At 41.8% G+C, this 12,687-nt stretch overlaps 1 protein-coding gene across 1 annotated transcript in view; it reads left to right on the top strand.

Moving 5' to 3' along the window:
- Positions 1-11,017: 11,017 nt before the first annotated feature.
- The window catches only part of MPP3 (MAGUK p55 scaffold protein 3), a 90,397-nt gene continuing 88,727 nt past the window's right edge, over positions 11,018-12,687 (top strand). Inside the window, exon 1 of the mRNA XM_063300867.1 lies at positions 11,018-11,284. The gene's annotated coding sequence lies outside the window, so the exon portion shown is untranslated. The remainder of the gene's footprint in view (positions 11,285-12,687) is intronic.

Raw genomic sequence — 12,687 nt, 5'->3', positions numbered from 1 at the left:
CAGCGCTGAGTTGGAAGCGCGGCGGGAAAGAGATTCGCTGAAGGGGGCTGGTTTACGGGGCGGGGTGGAGGGAGGAGGTGGAAGATGGCTGGGTTTACTCATTCCAACCGAGGGTTCCGCCAGCCAATGAACGAATCGTGGTCGGAAGACCTCTGAGCATGAGCAGAGCAAAAAGTAGGGCCACCAGAGGTGCCACCTGTCTGAACCTAAGACTTCTGCGTATGGTCAGTGTGTGGATGGGAACTCGAGGAGGTGTTCTCGTACCAGAGAGAAATGCAATTAATGCAATACAACCATAATCCGATTTCCTGACCTTAACGGTGGTCTCCCAGAAGCAGAACTAGAAGGCAGAGGCCCTTCCTGTATTATTTTCTTCTGTCAATCTTTGGTTAGCAGCATCTGCTGAAAGACTTTTCTTCCATGGTCCAAGCCAGCCCCCATCTCCAGTTTAAAGCTCTCCAAATCCATGCACATCATTTGCATCCCACAATTCCACAAATGCAAGCATCTTTATGCATTTTACAGGCAAAATAAACTGCCATTTCAACAAAGCTTTGAAAGCCACTATATCTTTCCATAAGAGAGGGGATTATATTATTGGCAATCTAGTTTTGCTTTTAAGTCACTCAAGTAAAAAGGGCATTAATCATCTGATCCAATTAAGCTGCTGCTTGAAGAAATGCTTCAGTTCCATTATTTATTCAGATTTATTCCCTTAAGCATTTATAGTTGGCTACAATGGAAGATTATTTGTGTGTGTTGTGGGGGGGGGGGGGGAATCCAGCCACTTTTGGAGGAAAAGAATATTTTGGAGGGAAAAAAATTGTTTTGGTCCATGAAAGTATGTCAGATGCCTTCTAAAACACAGGAATAATTTTGTCTATATTTAAGGAATATTTCCAAATATGGAACTTCAAATGAACAATCCATCATCTGTGCAAGTATTTATATCCTCAAACTTCTGACTGTAGGGTAGAGGGCCATTTAGAGAAGAGGATTGGCTAGGAGTCTTTAATTCCTTCTCCATTTAGTTTTCCTCTTCAAAAGTTCTTTCCCAAGCACATTTCCTTCCATCTCATATTCCAATTTTAAATGAGGATAGGTCCTTGATGCTAGATACTTAAAATACTTAGACGGGCTTTTTGCTGGGCAGAATCAGTGAGAATGGGAGGAACTTTAGCATTTTTGCAGGAGGGAATGATGTGGAGTGGGGATTAAATAGTTGCTCAGGAATAGAATGAGTTAGGATGTGCAGAATTTGGCAGAAGAGGTTAAGTAACCTGCTTAAGCATCTGATCCTCCCCACAAGATGACTATGCCATATTCCTCTGCTGTATTTTTTATTTTTAAGGCTAAAACAGAGAGAAGACTGGGCTTGAGAGAAAAGAATGAACTGATAGTAAGAACTGTAAACCCTGTTTAATGGTTGTACCGAATGTTAAGAATGGATTGTAAGTCTGCCATTGATTATGTTCTATGGTTTTTAATATGGTTTTATATATTTTTGTTTTTATTTGTATTTTGTTTATTGTGGTTTGGTGTTGTCTTCACTATTGTGAGCCACCCAGAGTCACATATGTGAGTTGGGTGGCTATATAAATTGAACTAATAATTGAATTAATAATTAATTAATTAATAAAGACTGGCCCATATATGGTATTGCTAACTGAATAATGGGTGTATCCTCTGCTATGCTGGGGAGACTCTAGCTAATTGTTGTTTATTCCTTAACTGTCGTTAAGGAAACTATGACTTACCACAATGCATGAACAGTGGGACAAGTCTCATATTATATACTTCTTTGGAGGATAGAACAAGGATTATCAGTGACCATAACAATTGGCCACTGAAGATATGAAAATGTCCCACCCAGAATTGAACTAGTCTTTTGAAACTTGCCTTGGCTTTAACTGTAGAATACATCATAACTATTTCTCAGCTTAAAACGTCTTAATGAATCATATTCAGCATTTTCTCCCACCATCCTTATTCACTTTGAAAATGTATTAGTTTCCTGCTTGCCAGCAGGGGTCCCAGGAGTATTAAATGAACCAGGATTCCTAGCTACTGTTTTCAATCTAATTTCTTTGCAAATCCAGCCAGTTCCCCTCCAGAGGAAACACTATCAGCAAAAGATCAGATGACATAAAAGAGGCTGAGCCTGCTGAGATATGAAACTTTCTCCTGTTGGCCCTTTGGAACCACCTGGCCACTCGGGGACTCAGGAACCTTTGTACAGTATTTAATTCAGTATAGAGTACTTGGTGGGGTCTGTGTAGGGAAGAAGTTAGAAAAAGGAGAAGTACCTAGCATTAGCTGGAAAGTGCACTGTGGCTTCTACCTACCTGAATATTCTTTATTTTCTTCTCTCGGTTTCAGGCTCCTTCTCTGCAATCCTGTTCATTTGCAAATCAACTAGAAATATAGAATAAACATGGGTGAGATGATCAATAGAAAAGTTATGCCTCGTATACTGTAGTGCTATCCCTTCCCCTACTTCATGTTTCCTCTTGCCTGAGGGGAGCATTTTCCTTCTTCTCCTACCTACTCTTCTTATCTCTCCGAATCACCTTTGTCCCCACATTTTCCCAATTTAATTTCAGATTTAAAAATTGGGCTCTTCTTTGTTTCTGGCTTGGATGCTGTGCCTTGATCCAGTAAAATGTAATCAGTTCTGCTTATTCTATCATAATGTAGGCATTTTTATTATGGTACAGAGTATATCATTGTTATCATTATTATTATCATCAACTTTATTTATTTATTTATCACATTTCTCCACCACCCATCTCGGCAAACAACTCTGAGGCCTGGCATTAAAACCAAAAACCAAAAACCAAAAACCAAGGCTGTGGATGCACTGTTATTTTGAATGTTAAGTTAAAAGGAATAAGACTTCACTAAATGTGGGTGATGACTCAGGATCCCAATTCTAATGGAACAGGGATGTGTTTGTTAATGAAAAGGATGTTTGAGAGGGAAGGAGAGGATGAATGGCTTTTTAAAAAGCTTCCAAGGTATCAAAGGTATCAATTTATAATGAGACAAAATAGATATCAAGAACATCACTTAAAATTATGGGCACAATTACCGAAAGTATCAGCTGCAAGACAAGAACAGTAGTTTTGTTGTTAGGATTTGATACATATTTGTCAGTGACATTGTTTTTTGAATGATGATTTTAAAACTGGGGGAGAACAACCATTTTGAAAGCACAGATCTAGAAACATCCATCCTTTAAAAGCATTTCCTACATGAGTGAGAAGCAGCTCCTGCTCTCACAAATAGGGAGAAGAAACATTTTCCATGCATGGATCCATCCAGTGTGTCTCTCTGTGTGCGTATGAGACAGAGAGAGAGGGGGGGAGAGAGAGGATGGATAGATGGAGTGTGTAAAAAAGTCTGAAGCAAAGATTCTTACTGAGATGGTTATTACCCCAAATGATTTCCTGTTGAGATTCTTTAGCTAGAATTGTAGGATGATGCTAATCTTAAGAGACAGTACGTTTGAACATGTTTTGTTGAGTGTAGTTTCTACCCCACCCACAATAGTTCTGGCCCCGTCCATTGCTGTTTGTAGATCACAATAACATAGGCATGTGGTATAAGCCACAATGACATCAGTGCGTCATGACACCATGATGGCAATCTATAATTTGCATCATTTGAGTCATAACATTTGATGTCACTGTCCTCTTACACACACACACCCATGCCTAATAAATTCTCTCTGAGAGAATGTGCCCTTTAAGAGAATCACACTACTTACCCCAAAGTTAAATGTGGTCACACTGATTATGGATTCAGGGATTGGGGTTAGGCTTAGAAAATTACAGTTTTAATTCTGGTGTCACATCCCCCCTGGTTTTGGATGTTTATATATTTTATGTTGTTCTCTTTATTATATTGCAAGCCTACCTGGAAAAGCATTTAGTTTAGGGGATAAAATAATAACAGTCATTATCTCTAGATCTGGTCTGAAGCTCAAACCATGTCTTGGGAAAAAAAAAACTCAATAAAGTGTCCTCTTTCACAAATACTCAAATATATACTTCAAATGTAGTCCAGTGAATAAGAAGCACAAATCCATCTAATGGCGCCACAGAGACTGAACTGTTTTATGTAGCAGCCTTCTCTTGTATGCTCAGATGGTCCCCTAAAAGCAGATTTAAATGGCGAGATATTGACATAGAGTTCCACCATACCAAAATATTACCTGGCTGGTCATGCTTGACATTTCTCTAAAAGTCTCTTTTTAAAAGAACTTATGGTGAACCTTGTCAGGTGCAAGAGATATGAACGTTTGTGCATGATATATTTGTATTGGTGAAAGATTAATTTATCTTTTGAGATCACTCCTAAGAGGATTTCTGTGTTCTTGCATTTTTCCCTTCCTTCCAATTTTGGCTTTTCCCTTTTCTTGTCTCAGCTAAGAGAGAACAAAAAATGCATACAACAGCAAACGAAAACCATTTGTGTTCTCAGTTTTGTTTGTATCTTTCAGCCTTCTTTGAGGCTGAAGATCTTGATTAGGTTGAGCCAAGCTTGTTATGTTTCTTATTCTTCATGCTTCCCAAAATATTCCTGCCATATTTGCTTGTTGCAACAGGCTACGTGTCCGGAAAGTGCTGTCCTGATTACACTCTTGCTGAATTCATACATTGTACCAAATCACAATGTGGTATTTTGATTTGGGTATAGTGCTTTGTGTGAAGATCACCACTGTGTTTGAAAGCCAAGGCATACAAGCTGCAGTACTATGACTTGTTGTACAAATCAGGATTAAAACTAACTACAGCTTGGCACAATATGTGAACTCAGCTTCTGTGTTCTCTGCTAATGATATTATTCTCTGTCAAGAAAATGAAATAAATTGATTGACCAAATTTTCTTTGCTATTTTGTAACAGTTTCCATAAGCTAAAGATTCTAAAATTTGACCTGACTTCCATTCTTGTCCTTAATGTGTGAACGAAATGAATGAAAATGCCAATTTGTACATAAAAAGTATGTATATTCCATGAATTTAGTAAATCAATTACTTTCCTGCCTTGGGCAGGGGGTTGGACTAGAAGACCTCCACGGTCCCTTCCAACTCTATGATTCTATGATAATTACATTGAAAGAAATATTTCAGTTTTCTGAATTCTAATCAGGGAGGTACAGATGGGATTGAAAAACACTGGTGTAAAGGCACCTCCTATGCAGAGAATAATATAGTAGTCTAATCTGGTAGTCACTGGAGTGTGAATAGCTGGGACAATAGTATTTAAAAGTGGAAATTCCAGCAACATTTTGCACTATGGAATTTTTCTTTTCAGAATTCCAAGTAGCTAGGTATGCTGCCATATTAACCTGAAAAGAAGATTACATTTTCCTAAATAATTGGCTGTGAAAATGAGAGGGTCATCTTAGAATGAATGAGAATATACTGAAGTAAGCACAACAGTTAGTTTTGTTTAAACACCCTGAGGAAGGGGGTGTTTTTATTTATATTCAGGTTTGTCTAATTGTCTTTTGTGTTGTCACTCAGCATGGGGATCTTTGCTAGGATGTGGAAGGGGGGCTGTTGTTCCCTTATATTTCCCCCTCTTTTTTCCAAAACATACTGATTACTCTATTTTGTTTCCCAGGGGCCCGTTTAGTTTGTAATCCTGTTGGTGCTCATCAGCTGAGTTTGCAACTGGAAGGATTAATGGGGCTTTTAAAGGAGTGTGTTATAAATCTGCATCAAACACTCTATGGGGGGAATTGTCAAAACAAATGGGATCTAACCATCACTGGATGTTAACATTTTGCATTTGGTTGTCAAATTCTTGATAGGAAGGCAGGGTTGATGGTACAAGGGAATTTCTTGTTTCCTCCTGCAGACCCAGATGTGTTTGTAATTAGACAAGTTCAAGAGGAACTTAAAATGAAGCCCTGGATTGAATGATTCTCTTGTGTATTTTGGAAATACACAAACTGAACAACCAAGCAATGATAATAAATCAAGTTTCTTTCCAAGCAAGCAATGAGTGATTAAAACAGATTGGTTGAGAAACACATAGGTATACCAGTGGTCTTTAGCCATATCAGTTAAGAATTCTAGAAATCCAATATATCTGGAGAGCAGCATGTTAGGGAAGGCTGATCTAAGGATATAAACACAACGCACTCAAAGTTTTATTCCTATGTTCCCTTAAAAGGTCCTCTCCCTTGGCAGTACAGAATATAAAGACATTGTCTTGCCTTGACTAGGATGCAGCCCTGCAGGTGCAGAAGAATTTGATCAATCTGATAGACTCAGACTGGGGTTGCAGGACCCTGGAGAGCTCCATATGGACTTGCTTCAACTAGATCAGTGTTTCTCAACCCATGTGGACTTCAACACCCAGAATTCGCCAGCCAGCATGCTGGGGAATTGTTGCCCATTGTTGTTGCCCCATTGTTAAAGAGTGAGTGTTCTTAAAGGAGCTAGCCTCTGCCTGGGGCCTAGAACTTTTTTCTTGCCTGCTGACAGAGATTAAGGACTACTGAATAGGAGATACCAGCCTATAAAGAATGAAAACTTCAGTCAGAGCTGGGCAAACTTTTAGTGGCTGGGAATTGCTTTTAACATTTTTGGGGGAGAATGAGAGACAGTTGATGGTGACCATGCAAAATGGGTGGGGCCAGGATTCCCACTTTTTCATTCTGGGGGGAGAGTTTGGGTTTGTTTTTAACTTTAGGGTATACTCCACAGTGGTTGTGTTTCCTGTGTCCAAATGGCAGGATATCGTTAGGTTTTTGTTTTTTGTTTTAACTATTGTGTTCAGAGGAGAGCTGAAGGGCCACTAAAACCAGAATTCACAGATTGTCCATCTCTGATTTAGGGATAATTCAATCTGCCACTTATATCGATATGGTACTTAGATTGTACCACTGCAGCAGTTGCCAGAACCTAAGGACTGGAATTTTTTGATGAAAGCACAAAACCATTATGCCTGTTGCTAAAGATGTCAGTGCTCAAATGTGGATCAGAGAGTTCCTGTGTACCGAGAGATCCATGATAAAGAGGGAAACAAGACAAGCAAATTGGTAGCTACTATGGGAGAACTTTAGGTTAGTCCTTTCAGCCAAACCTTTGACCATCTTTCTCTCCAAATCATCAAGATACATTTCAAAAGACCAGATTTTGGGGGGTGGGATTCAGAAACTTACCCCTTTTTCAGTAGCAAGGGCTCCCTCACATGGTAACCAGTCCAGAAACTGAGACAATCTGTTGCATTGCTCCCCAATTAAAAAAAAAAAACTAGACCAAAATGCTATTGTTGTTGTAATTTGATTCCCATTTCTTTATGGATATTTTGCTTTCTCTGAGAAATTAACCACGTAGCTGCAAATTAAAATATTCTGAAAACTACTGAACCCCAATGAAATTGTGTTACTCATGCAATTTACACAGTGCTGATCAGGCAGTAGCATGATCATCAAGCTAATTCTGCAATTTTTAAGGGGCTTCCACAAAAAAAAAAAAAACTTGCCAGTTTGGATGCAGAATAAGCTACTGTATACAAAAGAAACTTATATAACACAGCATTTCTGGGAGCAGAATCTATTTATTTATTATGCTCCACAGAAGGACACAACCAGTCTGGCAAAAAACCAGATTTTTTTAAAAAAAGTATTGTTTTCTGCCACTCGGTTTGAAGCAGGAAAAAAAAATCACAATGAATCCTCATTTGACTTAATGCATGTTTATTAGCATAGCAGGATGGAAGGGACTTGGTTATATAACCAGCTGGCAAAGTTCATGCATGGAAGATGAAGCATGGCATAAAATACTTTAATGTTATAAAGGAAAAAGGGCAACTTGCAGTGGAACATATGCTGCTGGGAAGACACAGGCCAGTGATGTTCTTACCAGCCAGCTGTAATAAAACAATTGCAGGGATGTAAGAAGAAGGTAAAATAAATATAGCAAAACGCTACCCTAAGAACAGAATTTAAAGACAAAGATTCCTTTAAGCCAAGCTCAACTTCATGTAGTTCCATGGCAGAAATAGAGAAATGGTTTGTCATTGTCTTGTTTGAGGGTGTTGTTTTTTTTTAAACTTCCCAGTCTGGGATGTCCTAGTGGTCTCCTATCCAAATGCTAGTCTGGACTGACCCTGCTTAGCTTCTTTGGGATCAACTGAGTTTGGCTAGTTTTGTCTGCTGCCACTTGATCCAACTTGTTGCATCATACAATCCATATAACCTTCACTGCAAATCATTTGGATTCTCAGTCAACAACATAGCATACAAACAAATTGTACATTAATATCCCCAATCAAGACTCCTTTAATATCATCCCGAGCAATTCTTATATGTTTATCCATAAATTCATTTTAAAAATTATGGGGACATCACATTTCCTTGTCTTATTCCCTACTCAGTGTTGAACCATTCCTTAACATCCCATTTATTCGCATGCATGCTTTATTTCCATCATATGTATCACATTCAGCAACCTCTACGTCCAGCCTTGCCACTTTCAACCTTCTCACAGAATCTATAACTTCCTTTTCATAATTGTGTCTTAACATTTACAGCATTCATTTTAGTTCCAGTCTTTACCATATCACCACCATTGCCATACAAATCTCTAAAATACTCCTTCCAGCATTTCCTCACTTCTGTTTCATTCTAAATCATTCTATCTCTTCTATTTTTAATTCCATTCTCTCTGCTGGAGGCTGTTTCTTAGCATCCTTAATGTGCATCAGTTCAAGGCTATTCTCCATCATGTTTTCTCTTGTTATTATGGTCTTTCCTTCCAAAAGGTTAACGTGGTGTCCTCCATTATGAGCTATCTGAGGAGAGAAGAAAATAATGGATTTAAGATCAGGCCATTAGCTTTAGAGCTGTTTACAAGAGATCTAAAGTTCGCCCAAGACTGTCTAATCCAGGAAATTGGAACCAGGGGCCCTGTAGAGGTGCCTATACTACAACTCCCAGCATCCCTTGTCCACTGGCCCTGCTGGTGGGATCTACTGAGAATTATACTGGAAAGTCATGGATTCTTCACAACTCTTTGACCTCCTGGATGATACTGGTCTTTGCTATTACAATGTGGAGGGAAGGGTGTTATATTGCACAAGATTGCATTGTGTGTGTGCTCAGTCCAGACACATATACCTCCAATGACTTTTGTGCCATTTAAGTCTTTGCTGCCAACTGTGATGTCGTAGGAAGTTCTGTGAGCATGAAATGTGACCCTTTCCTTTTTTCATGAATGAGCTGAAGGTAAACTTTCCCTTGAGTTGAGCCTGACTCCACATACTCTTTTGGGCAACCTCTTGCAGATTTCCAAGAAAAAAAGGGAAAGGGAAAATAATGAAACAGGTAGGGACATCTTTGGTCATGTAAGGATGTAATATCAAACTGCAAAGATGTTTAGAGAGCATGACTGGGCATCTATAGCTTATGTGATTCTCTGTTCTTTAGATAGTCACTCCTTAGTAAAGGAAGCAAGAAGGGTTTCATGGTTATTGGCTGATCTGGTTGTGATGCCGTAGAACCATGTTCCTCAACCTTGGCGTACTGGCTGGGGAATTCTGGGAGTTGAAGTCCACACATCTTCAAGTTGCCAAGGTTGAGAAACACTACCATAGAACAATCATAAATTTTTGAACTGTTAAGGGAACAAAAGCAGTTATAATTCTTGCAGTTTTCAGCTTTTTTGAGGAACGCTTAGCCATTGTGTCACTGGTGATCCAGAATATCCAAAAAGAGATATTATCGATGCACATGGAATACTTTTCTTACCTGTAACCAGAAAATATTCCGCTCACGCGTGACCCTGTGGGTTTGCTCTTCCCACCAATTCCCAGTGAAATGTTAAATTCATCCCATTTCCCTCTTTGTCTTACCTTGCTGTTCTGTTTCGGTCTCGCTATTAATGCAAGAACAGAAGTTGTACAATATGATCCTGTTCTGGTGCAGCTTTTGTGGTTTCAGAGCCAACCAAACTGATGCTTCTGCTTTTCTCCAAAAAGCTGAACAGTAAATATTTTAACAGCTTTGATGCTGTTAATTATTTCTGATTATTCTGTGGCATCACAAGCCAAGTCAGCCAACTAATGCCTGAGGCTGCAGAGGCATCACTGCACAGGTGCCATGCAGTATGAATTGGACGGCGGGTTTAGTTTGTTTCTGGTGTGTTGCAAGAACTTTCCATACACAGATGGTCCCTGACTTGGTATGGAGGTTCCAGGACTACACCTTTTCCCAGCAGCTCAGAAAACTTAATGCTACTTTTCTGGTGCATCTTCTAATGAAGTGCTTAAGTGGTGATTATTTTCAGTGGAAAAGGGAGAAAAATGACATGGGCTAGTAATATGAACTGGGTGAAATTTTAAAAATGGGAGGTCAAACAAATGAAGCATTGCAGAAGTGTGGGGGAGAACATACATAACATTCCCATTGCACATCAACATTAAGATTGATCCTATAAAAACAAAAGCATTAAAGCAGCCTTCTCCAACCTTCCCATCCCAACAGGGTTGTTGAGGGAAAACATACTGTACCAAACATGTTGTATCTAGAGGATATCCGATTGTGGAGGAAGGGAAAGCTTGTCTTGAAGGGGAAAGCGCTGTAGACTTCCCTCGTTTTCCACAAGTGGAGGGAATTCCCCCAGTTAAGTCCCTTAGTTTGAGTGGCTGGACAAACCTCTTTCTGTTGACGGCGAAAGACCTAGGGGGAAGGCGCCCGATCTCTCTGTCCCTAATCTTGGCCAGAGAGTTCAGTCTACCTAGTAAAGAGGAGGAAGGCAAATGCAGAAACCGGGAAGGAGGGAAGGGAAGGGGGGAGCAATTAGTCTCCAAACACTAAATCAGAACCGTAACCGCAACCTTATGCGGACTTGACTCGGAAGTAAATCCCACCGTGTTCAATGCGGGTGACTCCCAGGTAAGCGTGCGTAGGATTGCCGCTAAAGAATACGGTATTTCCAGCCCCATCACCCTCCCCCGGGGAAGGCGCTTGCTTGGCGAGCGGCGGGGGGAGGGAGAGGCAGGGAGGTCGAGCAGAGGCGGTGTTGCCGGCGCTCTCCGCCCGGCGTTGAACAAAAGGGGGAGGGCAGTGCCCGGGAGGGGGGGCTACCTATTCTTCCACGCACACAGCGCGCAAGTACCGCCGCCGCCGCGAAGCGCATGAGCGAGGCGCGCCCCGCGAGAAGAGAAGCCCCGCGAGTGCTGGCAGCGGCCGGGCGCCACCCAAAGTGACACGGAGGAAGGGGGCCCCAAGCAAGCGAGCACGGATCGTCGCTCCTCCTACGGGTAATATTGCAGCGGGATCGGGGCGGGTGTGCAGGCGAGAGAGGCTGCCAGGCGGCGGCGGCGAAGCGCTCTGAGCGCTGACCAGGCCGGACCTGGCCTGGGGGGATGCGCGCGCGCATCTTCTGGCGCCCCCGGACCTCCTCCTTCCTCGGGCTTCGCTTTTGCGTGAACCACAAAGGCTGCCCGCCCCCTCCCCGCTACGCCCTCTTTCCTGCTGCCTGCCCAGGCGAGCGAGATTTAATTTCGCAAACTGGGAGAGAGGGGAAGAGAGGATGTTCGCGGCGGAGTGAGCCTCTGCCTCACTTTAAAGATACTGTACTTGCCGCGGATCTTGTCCTCTGCTGTGATCGGGAAGCTCCTTCCGTCGCGTACAGGCGAGGGGCTGCTTGAGAGGCTTGCTTCCTCGGTGAAGCGAAAGAGTTCAGCCGCCGCCTCGGAGGAGCTTTCCGGTTCTGCTGCCCTTTCAGGGCGCGCTCTCCCGCCCCACTGGGCAAGCTGAGCGTTCGCGCTCTGGCTCAGATAAACATTCGCGCTTCCGGGCTGAGGTGAAAGCCGAAACCGTGCGGCTCCCAGGCGCCGGCTGCAAATATCCGGGCGACCACGAGACGGCAACGGACAGATAGAGAAAAGCCTAAGTCTTTGCTGCCATCAGGTGGTTATCCGGGTTTCTGCAGTGCGAATCTAATGGCTGAACTGAAATCTGCGTTTAATTTGACAAGAAGAGTGTGCTGTTTGTTTTATGTGAGATCTGTGTGGTCCCTCGCCCACCGGTGCAGGAAATGCACTTTGCACCTGTTCGGGTGTATTATTATTTCACCCTGACCTAGGGCAGCGTTTCTCAACTTCAGCAATCAACTCCCAGAATTCCCTAGCCAGCATGCAAAGCAAAGACCCAAGCATGCTGGCTGGGGAATTCTGGGAGTTGGAGTCCACACATCTTAAAATTGCTGAGGTTGGGAAACCCTGACCTAGGGAAAACCTTGAAAAGTTCTGGAGGTGTAAAGTTAAGTGTTTGGACAAAAATAGCATTCATATTTTTCTGCCTTTCTTCATCCTGGCACCCAAGGATGGATTGTAGCTCCCATAATTCCCAGCCAGGCATGCCAGCTGCTGCTGTTCAGCATATATGCAGGCGCCTAAACTGAGGAAAGTGTATTTTACTGAAAACATTTTAACCAACTACTGTAAACTAGGAAACGAAGAGGCAAAGAGAGGAAGAAAAATATATTATCTCCTTATTGAAGTACATGTTGATTGCTTTTGTGTGAACACTTAGTTTGGTTAAAGAGTTACTCCATGCTGTGGTTTGTACAAAACCTTGAACTACTTACTTACTTATTTTTAAATTTGTATGCCGTCTGACTCCCAACAACTCTGTTTATGAAACTGGTTGGGTTTGTTCT

Source organism: Candoia aspera, chromosome 4 (genome assembly GCF_035149785.1).
Source record: "Candoia aspera isolate rCanAsp1 chromosome 4, rCanAsp1.hap2, whole genome shotgun sequence".
Taxonomy (NCBI): Eukaryota; Metazoa; Chordata; class Lepidosauria; order Squamata; family Boidae; genus Candoia; species Candoia aspera.
Note: the sequence above shows the minus strand (reverse complement) of the source record. Positions and strands in the feature narration are given on the sequence as shown.